The sequence below is a fragment of the Lissotriton helveticus genome, chromosome 4_2 (genome assembly GCF_964261635.1).
Source record: "Lissotriton helveticus chromosome 4_2, aLisHel1.1, whole genome shotgun sequence".
NCBI lineage: Eukaryota > Metazoa > Chordata > Amphibia > Caudata > Salamandridae > Lissotriton > Lissotriton helveticus.
The window spans coordinates 128,614,299-128,631,569 of record NC_136064.1 but is presented as its reverse complement, the minus strand read 5'-3'; positions in this window follow the sequence as shown (position 1 = coordinate 128,631,569).

The following is a 17,271-nucleotide window of genomic DNA, read 5'->3' as shown; positions in this document are numbered from 1 at the left end:
GAGGATGCCATCCGCAAGGGATTCCTCGAACACCTCGCGGAGGACCGGGGCCATAATGTCGACATAGGTTTTTTAGAATTCTGCGGGAAGTCCGTCCAGTCCAGGCGACTTCCCGTTTTGAAGCGACATTATTGCGTCCCTAACTACATCTAATTCAAAAGGGGCTGCGAGGAATGTTCTGTCAACATCACTAAGCCAGCACAAGGATAGGTCACTTAGAAAACCATCATATTGGATATCTGGAGTAGTGATTGTGGTGTATAGTGTACGAAAATGGGAGACGAAAGTGTCTAATAAATCATCTGAGTTCCTGACAGTGTGACCCTGGTTATCGACCACCTCAATGATAGTACTGTCAACGCGCGGCATCCCTGTCAAAAAAGCTAACGCCTTGCCAGGCCTATCCCCCTCGCAATATTTCCTCGCCTGCCATTGTTTACCCTTAAACCTAGTTTCCCTCTTTGCCTCCTCCTCATATTGTGTAAGCTTATCTCTGAATTCAGCGTGTGCAGCAGTGTCATCTCCCTCCACCATCCGCGCCTCCAACCCCTTCAACTCGCCCTCAAGCTTCCGGATCGTGCGTTGTATGTCGCGCAATACCCCAAAACTTTTAGACATGCAGTGACCCCTAATAGTGACTTTGAACGCCTCCCAGATAGTTTCAACAGAGTCAACAGAACCCTTGTTCCTTGGGAAAAAAGTAGTAATCTCATCACCCAGTTCAGCACGGAATACCTCGTCCAGAAAGGCCGCCGGCTGTAGACGCCAACGTGGTCTAGGGCTATCCCAGCCAGGGACCAGTAAAGTCAGCAGGACCGGGCTATGGTCCGAGTACGATCTCGGGAGGTGAGTTACATTAGTCACTCCTGGAAACATCTCTCTAGTCAGGAAAAAATAGTCAAGGCGCGCCCACATACCAGTCTGTGACGTAAAGTGGGTACCCTCCATACGGCCAGGGTGTAGCTGTCGCCAGGCATCCAACAGGTTGCCTTCAGAGAGCACACCCTCTAACGCTTCTCGTGATCTGGGTTTGTAATGTGTCGCTCTGTCTGCTCTATCCAATTGAGGCATTAACGCTATGTTGAAATCTCCCCCCCAAATGATATGGCGAGATCCTATGTCCAGAATTTTACCCCAGAGTGTGGTGAAAAAACAAGGTACATCCAGATTAGGTGCATAGCAGTTAACCAGGGTGATAGTGTCGCGGCCTACCGGCTCCCAGAGCAACACATAGCGGCCTTCCACATCCGCTAGCTCACCACATACCTGAAAGGGAACTGTGCATTTAATCAGGATAACAACTCCTCTTGCATACGAGGAATAAGAGGAGAATGCCCGGGTAGTAGCCCATTTACCGCCAAAGGAAGGGCGTCCCTGTGAAGTCATATGTGTTTCTTGCAACATAGCAAGTTGTACCTGATGGCGATCTAAATATGCTATGACATTTCTAAATTTTTTAGCATTGTTGAGCCCTCGAACGTTCCAAGACAAGCATTTCAATTGTGCATCAGATCCCGACCTAGCCATAACCCTGAAACAATCGGATAAAAAAAGTCCTGCCACTGCGGGCCCCAGAGTTTCAGCAACACATGCATAAGACCACGGAACACAATGACCACCCAGCCAAATGCTGTCTTCAGCAAAACAACCTCCCCCTCACCAGATCCCACCCCCCCGCCCACTACTGCATCCAAATCATGCCAGCAGCCAATCAACCTCTCGCCCCCATAACTCCTACAACTGGTATCCAAAAGCGGGGTACTCCCGTAGGGGGAACATCAGCAAAGGCGCACAGACACCCCCCCTCCCGTTAGCCTCACATTCGGTACCGCCCTCGGTAGAGGCAGGGAGAGAGGAGGCGGTCCCTACATATGGCGCACCACTAAAGGAATTAAGCAGTTCCATCCCCCAAGAGGGGTAGCAATGCCATCTGAGGCAGCAGGTGTGATACAGGTACAGTGAGGCAGCCCCAGGACAGAGTCGTTCAGGGAAGGTAAGGCATATCAGTCGTCATTGTCCACCGGGGGCAAATCCTCTTCGGGGCCCGCATGTTCATCTCGTCTGCCCCTCTGCGCCCTGCGATGCATTTTCAAATATTCCTCAACTTTACTCGGGTCCATGAAAAATCTTTGCTTGTCCTGGTGCGTCACCCTCAACCTCGCCGGGTACAACAGAGCATAATCCATTTGAGCCTCGCTCAACTTCTTTTTGACAGACAAGAACTTCCGTCTTTCCTCCTGCACAAGGGGAGTAAAATCAGGATAGAGAGAGAAAGTAACACCATTGTAATGCAGGGCACGTTTGGTCCGGGCAGCTCTTAAGGCGACGTCTCGGTCGCGATAATTCAATAGGCGAGCAATAATTGGCCTGGGTGGCAATCCAGGCTTTGGAACAGGAGCCAAGGACCTGTGTGCTCTCTCCACTATGAACTGAGGGGAGAAGACGTCCTCTACTATGGACGCTCGGAGGAGTGACTCAATGTAGATTTCCATCCTGCCAGTGTCTGTGGACTCCGGAATACCCGTGACGCGGATGTTATTGCGTCTGCTGCGGGCTGCCAAGTCCTCATTCTTGGCTGCGATAACTCTAAGAAGATTGTCCATACGAGCGAGTTGGGAGGTGTGAGTAGCAGTGAGGTCATCATTGTCCGAGATACGCTGCTCCGTCGCGGTAATTCTCTCTTCATGTTGGTCAACTTTGTGCACCAGTGCGTCCAGCCTGGAGGACATCCTGTCCACCTTTTCCACCACGGTAGCAATCCCTGGCGCATTTCTTGAAACAAGCTGTGCAGATCCAAGGCAGCCGAGGGAGAGGGTGCAGCAGCAGGATCCGCACCACTAGGCCCAGGCTCCGCCATGCCCGGTTTCGCTCCCTTCTTGGAGCTTTCAAAGCTAAGCTTCACCTGTCGGTGCTCCGGGTGCACCATCGTGCCCCTATGCCGCTCGTGAGCCACCTTTGCAGGATCTGACAAGGCAGTGGGGGTCCGCTGTTTGATCAGATAAGATGGTAGGTCCTACTCCAACCAGACCACGCACAATGCTTATCAGTTGAGAGGCGTCTGATACCTCAGGCTCTGATTAATAGACGTGCGTGTGGCCGGCCAGGTGGCCAAGTGCCGCAGGCTGGGCGACAGAAAGGAAAATCAGGGTTCCAAAGCAGGACACAGTGATCCTCGCGCCGCGAGCTCCCAGGCCGACCAGGGCAACGCTGACGGGCAGGCAGCCCCGGGGTGAAGGCCAGGCTCCGGCGAATTGCAGCGGGAACGGGACAGCACACCCTCCAGGGAGCAAAGGCGCCACCACCCTAGGTATGCCGGCGAGTGACAGCGTGCTCCGCTCCCAATGCCCTGCGTTAGTAGTATTGTCCCAATAGCACAGTCAAGTACTCACTGCGCAGTGTCAACGTCCATACCGCTGGTGATATCGCGTCAGGGGCGGATCTCCCCGCACCCGCCGCGCTCCGTGTCCGTTATCGAGGGGTGGACGGACTCGTTGTGCCACACCAGTGCAGCGCGATGTTCTCAGCCAGGCCCTACGGCGTCTCTGCGTGCAGGAAAGCAGGTACTCACAGCGCTGCAGCGGGGCTCGTTGTCGTCCAACGCAGGATCCGTGGCTCAACCCGCCTGGTGAGTCGCGGCAGGTTCCGGGAACAAGGCCACTGCCTAGGGCCCTCCGCCTCGCGGTCCGCACCGGCCTCGCGTGAGCGCCAGTGACCGAGACCCTCACCACCTCGGGTCCAGGGGTTGCGCCGGCAAAACTTGCAGCGCCGGTATCTTAACGACGGAGTCCGCCAGCAGTCTACAAGTTGGACCGAGTGCTGTTGAGGCAGCACCACTTCAATTCCGCTGGGTTAGGGAAAGCCAGCCCTCCAGACGGTGAGGATTAGTATAGGATCAGGGCTGTAGGAAACGGGAGCCGTTCGGTTAAGCGGCCATTCCGTTTGCGCGCCAACTAGTACATTGTATATTTGGGACCCACCCAGCTACCCCGATTCTTGGGTGGGGTCATGAATTTAGAAGCTCTTCTTATATTTTTAAATCTCCAAAGAAAGCCATAACATAAACTTTTTAACTTATTAAGCACCTACGGTTGAATTCTAACAGAATAGCTCTAAAGACCTGGCTCTTCGAACAGTAGCAGATCCCCCCATAGTGCTTTAAGACCCTCGTTGGTATGTAGTGCGCTTTACAAATGCCATGATTTATTGATTGATTGAATAAACAAATATAGCAATTTAGACTGGACAGTTATTTTTATAATGTTCCTCTTTCTCACCAGTGACAGGAAGAGGTCAGTAAGATATTGTTCTAATGAATGTAACATAGGGTTCAAATTTAGTTATATTATATCTCCCACTGCTGTAGAGATATGTTTCCACAAGTAAGTTGCCTCGCTTACTACCCGTGGGTCAAAGTCCCCAATATTACTAGTACAGACTACTCGTCCTTTCCTCTGAATTAACTTATACCAGAGGAGAGCCTGAATGTCCTTGCTGTTCCCTCATTCTAAACCAATGCCTGTTGTGGGTTTGTTGTAACTATCACTATATCATCTGCGTATGCTAATACTTTATATCAGCTTGCCCTACTCCCACTCTATCAATCTGGCAATTACTTTCCAATTTCAGGGGGTTGATGTACAATGCAACGAGTAGTGGTGAATATGGACAGCCTTGCCTTGCTCCCCTGGAAATGGTAATTTCTTCGGATTTAACCCCATACTACAGTGATTTGATGGCTCTCATATATCCTGGGCCAAAACCATATTTTTAAAACACAGGACACCCAATCAAATGCATTTGTGGTGTCCAATAAAATCAAATCCATGTTTCCACAGGTGGCTTTGGTAATGTCAAACCGTTTAATCTTCTCATTTAATATGATCTACAGTACCATGATCCATGCTGCCTGAGGGAAACTAATTTAGCAATTACCTTGCCTATATGGTTTGCTGGAATTTCAGAATAGAGCTTAGCGTCACAATTCATTAGTTATATCGGCCTGTAAGATCCTGGATCTAATAGGGGTATTATTTTTTTTCAAAAAAACAATGTGTGTTTCCTCCATGACAATGGTGTCTCCCCTACCTGTGTTTTTTGAATCACCACTAACATATCCTCAATAAGTTCTTTAAGTATTGAGTTATAAAACTCATGGGGAAAATATCTGGCCTCATAGCCTTCCGGGTGGCGAATGAGCCTATTGTTCTGGCCACTTCTTCTGAAGATATGGATTGCTCTAGAATAGCCTGATCTTCAGAATTAAGCGCGACCCCTGCGATTGAGCATACTATCTCAGCATAATTCCCGATCATAGACTGCCCATCCTCTGTATATAGTTTCTCAATTTTATTTTTTTAGATTTTCACTATTTCAGAGAGTATTACATGTTTCACACCATCCTCATCCTCGAGCGCCTCAATCCTTTGGCCACCTCCCTTTGCCTTGTTGAAAGGGCCAAGAGGCGACCCACGTTCTCCACATATTCGTAGCACTTTCTTTTTCGTGTATGAAATTTAGCAGCAGTTTGCTGGCTCAAAAACTGTATTATTTTACTACTTTTACAACTGGATTTCAGGATTGCAAGTATTTTGGGATATTGCATACATCTGTAACTCTTCAAGGAAAGATAACTCTTTAAGAGAGTCTTGAGTCCTCCTTTCCTGATATAATGTAGAACCCAAGGTTTCACCTGAATGCCTGCTCCTATTGTGTCCCAGACCACTGTGTCTTTAGTTGAACCCCAGTTACGCTCCAAGAATTGAGCCACCAAACGTTGCATGTGGTCTAAATACTCCTCATTACACAAGAGTTTCCTGTCGAAAGTCCATTTGGCTCTTGGTTTGTACACTCCCTTCATCGGGGCCTTTATGATCAAAGGTTTGTGATCAGAGGGTACCCTTCGGTGTTTCTCAATTGTAGTTTGGTTGCTAAGTGCCTTGCATATTAAAAATATTCTAGTCTAACTAATTTGCTATGCAGGTAAGAAAAAAAGTATATCCTGGGACGGGGGCCATACATTTCTCCCACATATCATCGAACCCATGATTTTCAACCAGCCAGCTATGTGCCTTAAATAACCTAGCCTTTCTTCCTGGGCGGGGTCCAATATTTTATCTACCTCTAAGTGCATGTTAACATCCTCACACATTATTAATAAAGTCGTCCATTTTGAGAGTTCGACATTCAAATAATCCAACATGTCATCCTCATCCGTTTCAGCTTCATAGACCGAACACAACATAAACCACCGCCAAACTTAATATCTATATTTACCCAGCTACCCATTTTATCTGGAAATTTCCTAAATACCGTACTGGACTGTCTGCCAAGTATATCTACCCCTCTGGAAGCTACCGATTGTTGTGTGCACCCTGGAGGTCCAGTCCACGGTCTAAAATTACATTTCTCCTGCCCCCAGGACTGAGGATCTCCTGGAGATCAAACTTCCACAGCCTCAATACTGATGCCACCCGATGTCTCTTGGCTCTATTATTCAACCCACATATATTGAGTGAGGCTTTTGATACCTTATCATCCCCATATCGAATTTATAAATTCCTACCCAGCATAGCCTTACTTGAAACTTTGAGCCCTCTGAGACTCCATCTTTTTGAATCTGCCATTTCATTATTCAACAAGATTCCTGTAAAACTCCACCTTAGAAGTACCATTGAAAACAAGGATCTTAATGACTCCGTAAATGATACAAGATTCTGTTTGCTGGACTCTGAATTAGGGCCCACTATCTCCCGATCAACCCAACCCAAGCTCCCGAAGAACAGCAACATAGCCCTTGGTTTGCCCCCTTCCTGCAAATGATGAGGTTGTTGCTGAAAGGGAAGTCTGTGGGCTCTAAATGTAATTCTCCCAATTCTAGGCCCTTTAAACAGCTCAATAACATACTTTGGTGGGTCCTCCCTCGACTCCTTCAAGTACACCCAATACTGTTAGATTCTTCCTTCCCAGTTGTTCCCACTGGGTGTCGATCATTAGGACTTCCTTTTTTTTTATTATTTTTTTTTTATTAGCAGCACAGGAAAAAATAGACAAAAACAAACAGATCAATAAAAAAAGGAGGTAACACAGAAACCAATACAAACACAGAATAGACATTTCATCAAAAATAAATTCTAATTGAGTTCCTTTGAGCAAAAAGCGAACAAGCGTCGTGGCAGGCATATAACATAAATCAAAGTGAAGATAAGTTTCAAAAAGTAAGTAGCATTTACCCAATGTAGATAGGTAGGTAGCATTTACACAATGAAGGACCCCCAAATCTTATCAAATTTACCTAAGGATTTATTACCCCTGAGCCTGGCCAAAGCAAGTTCCATATCATGAATTTCATTAAGCAAAGACCACCATTCCATAATATGTGGAGGATTAGGAGAGATCCAGGCACGGGCAATTATAAGTTTAGCACATGATAGTATAATAGTAATTAAAACACTTTGTGGAGTATTAGTAATGTTAACGTCAAGTAAAACTAGAGCTGGAGTTAAGGAAAATGTACTCCTTATCTTCAGTGTCATTATCTTCTCAAGATCATTAGGCCTTCCAGGCAGTTTGTAGACTTCTTACTGAGGGTAAGACCTCTAGGATGGTATTTTTAAGATGATTGATGCATTGATGGTAGGGTCTTCCCACAGAAATTTCACAAGTTTCTTATTTGAGGAAACCAGTTAGGAAAAACCATTGTGATAATTCTATGCAAATACTATTTACATTTGATTGACAATGTTCCCAATATGATGGTACTTTATAATCAGGACGCTTGAGGCATTGACAGTAATGATTTCCCACAGAATTGTCATAAGTCTTTTATTTGAGGAAAATTGTGAACACACTATGAAGAAAATTTCTACATTCTAATACACATACACGATACCATTCCAACATGGCTCTGACTAATGACTCGCGGAATGGATGGTGTTGTTTTGAGGTCACTAGGCAGAGTCTTGTAGGCCCTTCCAGTTCACGCTCTTGAAGGAACGCTTGAACGCAATGGTTAACTGAGTGTAGTGCAAGTTAGTCTTAGAGCCCGGCTGCTTTGACACTCACTAGATGCGGTATTGTAGATGCGGGGCATTGAGTCTTCAGTGACCCACGGATTGGAGCGACTAGACTTTTTTACAAAGTCAAAGCACCACAAATTGGGTGACATGAGGTGTGAGTGTTTGAGATGTCCAATGGTGGCCACCAAATAATTTATAAATGTAAGCATAATACAGATATGCCCGTAGTTGGTATAAATACTAAATTACCGAGCAGAATAAATTAACCCCTTTGCTGCGGGGGTTATGTTCCCGCTGTGCTGGGGGGAGGGGGGCGCGCACGGCGCCCGCATGCTCATGACGAGCTGAGCTCGTCATGAAGCACGGCGCTCCTGTGCTCATGACGAGGTCAGCTCGTCACAGGTGCATTACCTGCCGTGGAACGCTCAGCACAGCAGGGGAATTATTCCCTGAGCTCGTCATGAACACCAGAGCGCCGGGGCTCATGACGAGCTCAGCTCGTCATGAACATGGAAGAGGTTAATGGAGGGTAGGTACATGATTCCACATATGATGGAGAATATGTAAAAAAGTGTACTAACTCATTGACCCACATGTGTGTATATACCCACAGGTTGACATCGTTCTTCTTTTTGCTGTATGTCAATCACCATAGGCTCAGTTTGAAGTACCAGTGAAGTGAAGACTGGCCCCAAACCCAGATGAAATAGCAGCAAGATATTGGAAATGAAACATGTTGGCCTTTCCTACTTGAGATGGTCTGAAACATACCGTTCTTGTTTAACCAGATTGTGCTCACAGCATCCAATGAAGCATGCTTATTTGCTAGGGGTTCAGTTGGTATAGAATGGCACAAGCACTCTTTGTGCATCACTTCACATATCATTTTTGATGTTCTCTTTTTCTTCACCTCTCAAACATAAGTTTGACACTAATTTAATTTCTTCATGGTCATGAAAGTCACTAATGATGAAAAACGTGAGCAAACTGGTGTGTACCTACCATCAGCTCCCTTGGTGATGCTTACATGAGGGTTTACGGGGGTGGTAGACTGACAAACATTGAAAATTGGACACCCACGTCAGGCCGCTATTGGCATTTCTCGGAAGCCAGCCTTTGGGCAGAGGTATTAATATTGTCCCTAGGATACTTGAAAAAGTTTTTGTGTCCTAGTACAATCAGGTCGTTTATATATATTGGTGTTATGAGTGGAGGGCGACCTGATTGGTAATTCCCTCTTATGCTCCTAATTGTGGAATACCTGGCAATGTGCCAGGTGAAGTGTAACAAGGAGAAATATCTTCATTTCTCTTTGCTACTTCCTCTTTCTATGTGTGCTGCATTATGCAGCATACAAAGATAGATGGAAATGCCTCAAGGGATTGTTTTTGTACAGGTAGGTGCACAAGAACAATCCTACATGCAACACAGGTGCCCTTGATAGGCAGCCGATTGTCTGTGCCAGTGCTGGGAAAATGGCTTGAATGTACCATATTGTGTACAATAGGGCGCATTCCTGCTCTTTCCCTGTAATGCATTGCAGCATAGTAAGCTGACTTTCTGTGCAGCTCTGTGCTGCATTACTAGTACATAAATATGGCCTTCATAATTTAAATTGGAAAGTGTGCAGGTTAGAGAAGATATGTTTCTTGATGGGGTGAGTTAAACATGTGCTCAGGGTTTGCCACAAGAAATAACAGCTGTCAGTCCTATCTGGGCAAACATTTATCTTACAGAACTCCTGTCTTTTCTATTTTTCTTTTCATTTTTCCTGGTATGTTAACCCAGACCAGTAGGTTCACCCTCTTACTAACATCATTCAACATGGCCACTGGAAAGCAACACTGAGGTTATGTGTAGTATTACTGTGTAGTTTATCCAGTGGTCAAATACAAAATTATTATTATTAAAGAGTGGCATCGCCCTTGCACAATGCACAATGGAACAAGAGCGGCGCAACTCTTAAGTTAGAGTTATCAAGCCGTGCAATGCCACCTTGCATGGGTTGATATATCTAGAATAATGCAATTTAGCGCAAGCCGCTGTATTGCTGTACTCTGCCCCAGAGAGAAATAGGTAGAGAGCGGATGTTCCCACCACCCCCTATGGAATTTGGCACACCCACAGCAGATGTACCATTCTGGTAGACCTGAAAATGCTTCAAAATGGCTTGCATTGCTATGGGGAAGAATAACGAGAAGACATATTTGTATTTCTACTTGTTTTTTTCTCTTTTTATGTGTCCTGCATTTTGCAGCACAGCACGCATTGAAATAGTAAAATGTCAAAGGGGATTGTTTTTGTGCAGGAAGGTGTTCCTTTGAATTGTATGAACCTGAAATCTAGGCCTGTTAGTGGTTTGACATTGGCTGCTTAACTCTCGTCGATGAGTCAGTAACCTTATTGAGCTTTTTCCAAAAGTTGCTACAAACTTCTCAACAATTTTGGAACTTCTTCCTGAAATTCCTCTTGTGGGCTTAAAGTGTACAATACACCAACATAAGGGTATACAAGCTCTGAGATGCTCATTGGGATATTTAAGCTACAATCCCACAATTCACTTGGCCAAATACTTAAAGGTCCACTGGACGCACTCCAATATGGGGACTTCTAGGTGGAGAGGAAGCAAATGGGCTCTGTAACCTGTAGCTTTCAGGGAGTCCAATTCAGGATACTTGTGAAGCCATGCAAAATACTTGGAGCTGTTGTACCAGATTGTGCAGCAGATGCAGTCCTTCAGAGTGCAGTCCGTTGAGTGTAGATCAGGCTTTCAACAGGGCAGTCCTTCTTCTCCTTGTTATTGCAGTAAGTAGATCTGAGTTGCTTGGCAACTCTTCCATAGTTATTCCATGTTCCTGGGTGTCAATCAGGGGGGCACCCTTGACCAGTGGAGTGCAGGTTGCCACGCTCAGGTTTTACAATTTCCTCCACAGAGTGGTATATTCTTGTTCCAGAAAGCACGATTCTTTCAAAATATAAAATGGAGATACTCTCCCATGGGGGGTTAGATATGGCTAAGCCAGCTCACTGATATGGCTACTATTCCCAAACACTCCCCTTCTAATCACTTCTTAGTTTAATTATTCAGGCTACTGTATGGCTGGGGGTGCAGGATGTGGGGATGAACCTGAGCATACTCATCACACTTAGGGAACCAAAAACAAGGTGATAAGTGGAATGCTTAAATTAATCTTAGCCACTGACAATTACTTGGGCCATATCACAAGCCACGATTTTTACCCATCATGCCACCTCAGTTTCAGCTCACCCATATGCAACTCAATGGGAACAGCCCACCCAGATACCAGCCATATTTCAAGTTATAATAGACAGAGTGCTCATGACTGCATGCTCTGGATTAGGATTAATTTGGGCATATTTGAGTTCTATGGGGGGCTCTTGCGTACTACTCTGTCCATTGGATGCAAATCTATCATTTGACACAAAGAGGGATACTTCACTCTTTGACGAGACAATGTACATTTCTATGACATTTAAAACAGAGATTACGTCTATTTATCAAATATAAGTGGAGAATTCTGAACTTCCACAATGCACCTATACTAATATTGTTCCCATCCCGGAATACCTTTCATACAGTGCTTCACATCATCTCCAGTCATCTCCCCATATCTTCTCAAATTTCCATAAACATGAGTCTAAACCATGTGTCCATTCTTACATTGTAGTAAGGGTCCTTGCTCTCTATATCTTTGCTGTGCCCTTTTAGAATCCAGAAACCCCAATCCAATGAGTGCACATACCAGGCTACCTATTTCATTCACAAGCTCCAATAGGGCAACCGCAGGTGTTAACATAATTGTTTGTCCAATATTGTCAGGAAGATGTTGTTGAATTTGTGTCCAGTACGATTTTACATTGGGACAGTCCCAGATCCAATGTATCAATGTTTCCCTCTCCCTGTAAAATCTAATGCAGCTTGAGTAGATCCCTGCCTTCATATTGGATAACTTCTCAGAAGTATAATGGATTCTTCTGTGCAAAAGAATGTGCCTGAAGTGAGAGGATATTGACAGTGAACAAGTGATTATTTGGGCTTCTCTCCACTTGTCATCATCAAGTGTACCAAGATCTGCTTTTTTTTTTTTGTCCGCTGAACCTTAGCTGGGTCATCAGTTCTGAAGTGCTGACTAGCAAACAGTGAGGTCCTCTCGCTGATGGTTCTAGAGTCAGTTTGGATTCTTAGGGCCAGATTTACAAAGTTAAACGTTTGTGTAAGTTAAGATTTTTTTCCCATTCACAAGTAGTATCTTTACAACTGTGGAGTCTCTACACTTGTGCAGGATGGTCCACACATAAAAAGATCTTACCACTAGGACAAGGGTTAGACGTATCCATCTTAGGGAGGTCTTCCCCCAAACGTTATGCCTGCTTGCATCACTTTTTTCTGAATTTGTGTTCACTAGTCTTACCACTGCTAATCTATGCTAAAGGGTGATGCACTGTTACATCGCAACTTTTACAACGGGAGTCTTTTACAACGGAACTTTTACAACGCAGGATCCATTACATCGGATGCCATTACAATGCATGGCATTACATAGCAGATGCTATTACAACGCATGGCATTACATCGTAAGTATAGGTAAGTATTTAATTTTTTTTAATTTTATTAATATTAATTATAATTAAATATATTTATTTATGTTTTTTAATATTATTAATTTATTATTGATTATATTAATTAAAGTAATTTTTAAAATAAGTACAGGTGTACAGGGGTGTTTTTAGGTTTCAGGGTAGGGTTTGGGTTTTGGGGTACAGGGGTGTTTTTAGGTTTCAGGGTAGGGTTTGGGTTTTGGGGTACAGGGGTGTTTTTAGGTTTCAGGGTAGGGTTTGGGTTTTGGGGTACAGGGGTGTTTTTTGGTTTCAGGGTGGGTTTGGGTTTTGGGGTACAGGGGTGTTTTTAGGTTAAATTAAATTAATTATATTATATTAATTACATTTCTTAATTAAAATAATTAAATTAAATAAATTATTTTAATTAATTTAATTTAATTACTATTAAAAAAATATTTAAATTAAATTAATTTCATTATATTAATTAAATAAAATTAATTACAATTTTTATTAAAATTAATTTAAATAAATAGATTTAAATTTATTAAATAAAATAATTACTATTTTAAAATGTATTTTAATTCAATTAATTAAATTAATTAAATTAACTTAACTTAATTACATTTTTTATACTTACCTATACTTACGATGTAATGCCATGCGTTGTAATAGCATCTGCTATGTAATGCCATGCGTTGTAATGGCATCCGATGTAATGGATCCTGCGTTGTAAAAATTCCGATGTAACGGAATGCGTTGTAAAAAACCGCGATGTAGTGACACCAATCCATGCTAAAGTGCATGTGCTCACTCCCCTAAACGTGGTAACATGGGTTTATCCACAATTGCTATATTTTATTTACTTTTAAGTCCCTAGTAAATTAATTGCTACTAAGGGGCCTGCAGCACTGATTGCACACTCACTTAATGAGCCCTTAAAACCTGTGGTATTTGGACAAACTATAGGATTTTAAATATTGCACTACAAACATATTGAGCTTTTATTATTGTGACACATAAATATCGTGATATAGAAATATAATTGACAAAATATAATTGTTTGATGTAAATAAAATCGTTTTCAAGAATATCTATCTTGTTAATATCATTTTCAATAATATAGCTGTATAACATATCATGTTGAACTATCTTTCTGTGTTTTAATTCATATTTTATTTGTATATGTTATATATTGTTGGAAAGTGGGTTATTAGTAGTGATAAGTTACCACCTACCACTAGTAATAATGTCACAAACACAATAAGTTGTTCAGTCAATGTCACAATAAATTATTCCATTTCTCAACCCTTGGATAGCTGTCAACGAGCATAAAGGATTATTTTAGGAGACATGTTTAAAGCATTTAAAACCATCAATACATCAAATAAGTAAGAAATGACCCACAATAAAAATCTAACAGCAATTAAAAAAAATATGGTATATTTTGTGAACAAATAGACACCTAAATAAATGAACATGCATTGTAGAAAACCAGAGAAATGAATGTTTAAAGAATGCACACTTTCTAGTGCTTAAACAACAATAGTGTCAACTTGGGACGTGTGGTCATGCTTGACCGGTACAAAGTCAAAGTTTGAGACTAACCACAATGGAGCCCTGGTCAGATACACTAAGCAGGAGGCCTCAGTTAAAATGTATCCTTCGTACTTCAAATCTTTTCAGAAGGATTTTCTCCTGTTGCTGAGCAAGGCTATTCTTCGAGCCAGATCCAAGTTGATGTTGTCAGCTTGATTCTGCACGAAACCCCGAACCAACTCCTGATAGTCTAATTGTTGGCTGAACTTCCGGAGCTTTCAGCAACATGAACCTGAAATCCAAGCCAGGTGGCCATTAGGCGTTGGTAGTTAACTCTTGTTGCTGAGTCAGCCACGTTATTGTGTTTTTTCCCAAGTTGTTCCAAACTTCTGGAACTTCCTCCTGAAGTTTCTCTTCTAGGTTTGAAGTGTCCAAAACACCAGTCCAAGGTTCTAGAAGCTCTGAGATGGTCATTGAGATGTTGAAGCTACAGTTCCCACAATGCACTTGGCCAGATCCTTTAACGGCCACTGGACACACTCCAGGATAGGAACGTCCTGGTGGAGAAGATGCAGCTGGGCCCTGTTAATCTTTACATTTTAGGAAGTCCACTCCTTAATACTTGTGACGCCAGGCAGAGTCCTTTGGGCTGTAGTGCAGAGCGGGGATACAGCAGGGCAGTCCTTCTGCTTCTTCTTGTTTCAAGCAATAGATCTCATTTGCTTAACAACTCCCCCTGATTTATATCTAGTGTTCCTGAGTATCAAGCAGAGGGCCACCTCTTACCATTGGGGTGCTGGGTGCCACTATCAGGTGTGAACAATTTCTTCAAAGTATGGAGTATTCTTGTCCCGTACAGCACTATTCTTTCAAAAAAGAGAAGCTCTCTCCTGGAGGATTAGATCTGACATAGACAACCACTGGTGTGGCTAAGATTCCCTACCACTCCCCTTCCTCTCCTTTCACTATTCAAATTACTTGGCCTTCTGTTTGGCTGGGGGTGAAGGATGTGGGGGTGAGCCTGTGCTGTCCTAAACTGTCATTTTGCCTTTACAGACCAGTTTGGCTACTCCACTGCCTTGCGCTCTGCAGCTTGCATTTCTCCTCCAACAGGACATCATTTGTCTCGAGTCAGTGTAAGCAAGTGTAATTCCCAAATTGAAGGAGGTAGACATTAATGTTGTGTACCTTTGGAATTGTAATGATAAATCGTTTGTAATGGTAAAGTTAAATTTATTATTACAATTTTTAAAATGCGATTTTTAGAAAGATTTTATAATTATAACAAGGGGACCCAATGGATACCTTCGGACCATGAGCGGACAGTTTATTATAGAAAACAAAGGTCCTAAGGCTAATTTAATTATACTAACAATGAAGTTATAGACTTGAATCAGTACTATATCTGTTGTTCCTGTACCCAGCCGGGTCAGGGAATTTTTATTCAAGTTAATCAAAAAAGGAAATAAGTGACCACAGAGAGGGTCAATTTCAGCATTTGATAGGGTACAAGCCTGCACCTATCCAGGATTAAACCACAATTTTAGAGAAGGGTAGAAATAGGAAAAGACATACAATATCAGGCAAGAAAACGTAGGAGCCACATGTCCCTTGCAAGTGGTTAGCTAATGCGCAAGTTGAGACAAACAATCCCTGCAAACACAATAAACACAATGGATATATTGCAGAACTGTTTAAATTGTCAACGATGTTTCGATCCCCAGGCTCCTAATGAACCGGGATCATCTTCAGGACTATGTAATTAGTTGCCTGTTTGGATTTGATGTGCCTGTGGGAATAGGGACAGAAGAAAGGACATAACAAAATAAATCAGAATTCTCAGTTTACAAAAATTATTAGAAAACGTACTCCATGTGTCAAAAACAATTTTAAAATTGTGCCACACCTGAATATAGTAACACTCCTGTCAATGATCATGCGTAGAATGAACTTACTGAAAAACCAATGTTATTGTGCTGGCTATTGCAAGCTCCTACGTGCACAGGCAAATTTGAAGTTGTGCTTGGTGCCTCATGGTGAATTATCATGGCTAGGGCACATCGTAGTGACTTCAATCCATGCGGCATCTGTGAACATGTGCGTGGATGAGTCTGTGTGAACCAAGGGGGTCCACAGGCAATGCTATCAGGAGTCTGGGGGTCATTGGTGCCGAACGAGTGAGTGAGAGTGTGGTGAAATATATTGAGTGTCCGTAACATTACTGGGTAGTGAAAACGGCGCAGTGCTCAGAATTCGACCTAAGGGGGCCGGTCAGCTATCCTGTGGGGTTCCCGAAAGGAACACTGGTCAAATATTCGATCTAGAGACTGCTCCGTATGGCGCAATTCCAATGAAGCCTAAGGAATCAGGGAATGATAGTTAATTAAGTGTTCAACCTCGTGATAGAAGGATGCAGTGACAGGGGGTATTTGTGTGTTTGCTACCTCTTATTACGGTCACAAAACCGAGATGGGTATTGAAGACCTCTCGTGGACGCCCTCTTGGGGGGGGGGCGTTTCGGGGTAGATATTCTTAATTAGTAAGGGAGTGCGAGGCTCCCGTGGATCAGCAACCCAACCAACTGAAAGAATAATATATGGGATTAGCAGAAGCGGTTGCGTAAGAGTTATAGGCAGAGTAACGGCATGGTTCTGCCAGAGTGCGTAATGGGCTTACCTTCAATAGTTTGGCGGCGTCGCCGTGGTACTGCTCCAAGATCGAGCAAAATTCTGACTATCGGTGGACTCGATGGTCAATACACCGGACAGCACGGGAATCGTGTAAGACTACCTAGGGAGCCGGAGGTTTATTGAAGTTGAACAGGAAGCTACGTAATAGGCAGCGAGGGGGGACTTGGAGGTGATACATGGCGGCCATCTTGGAATGGGGTCGTGTTAGAGGTCTTGAATAGTGGTGATATATAAGACAGACAGTGAGAGGTGCCATGCTAATTGAGGTCTGACGTGACAGTTGTGTATATGTTACGTTGGCAGCACAGTATTATATTCACATTACATTCAGGGTTTCCTTACTCCTAAAACACAAATTTCAGTTCAAAAGCAACATTTGCTAATGCTAGACAGAACGTGGTTCAACAGTGTTCAAGGTTCAACAACGTGTTGTGAATAAAATTAAAGGG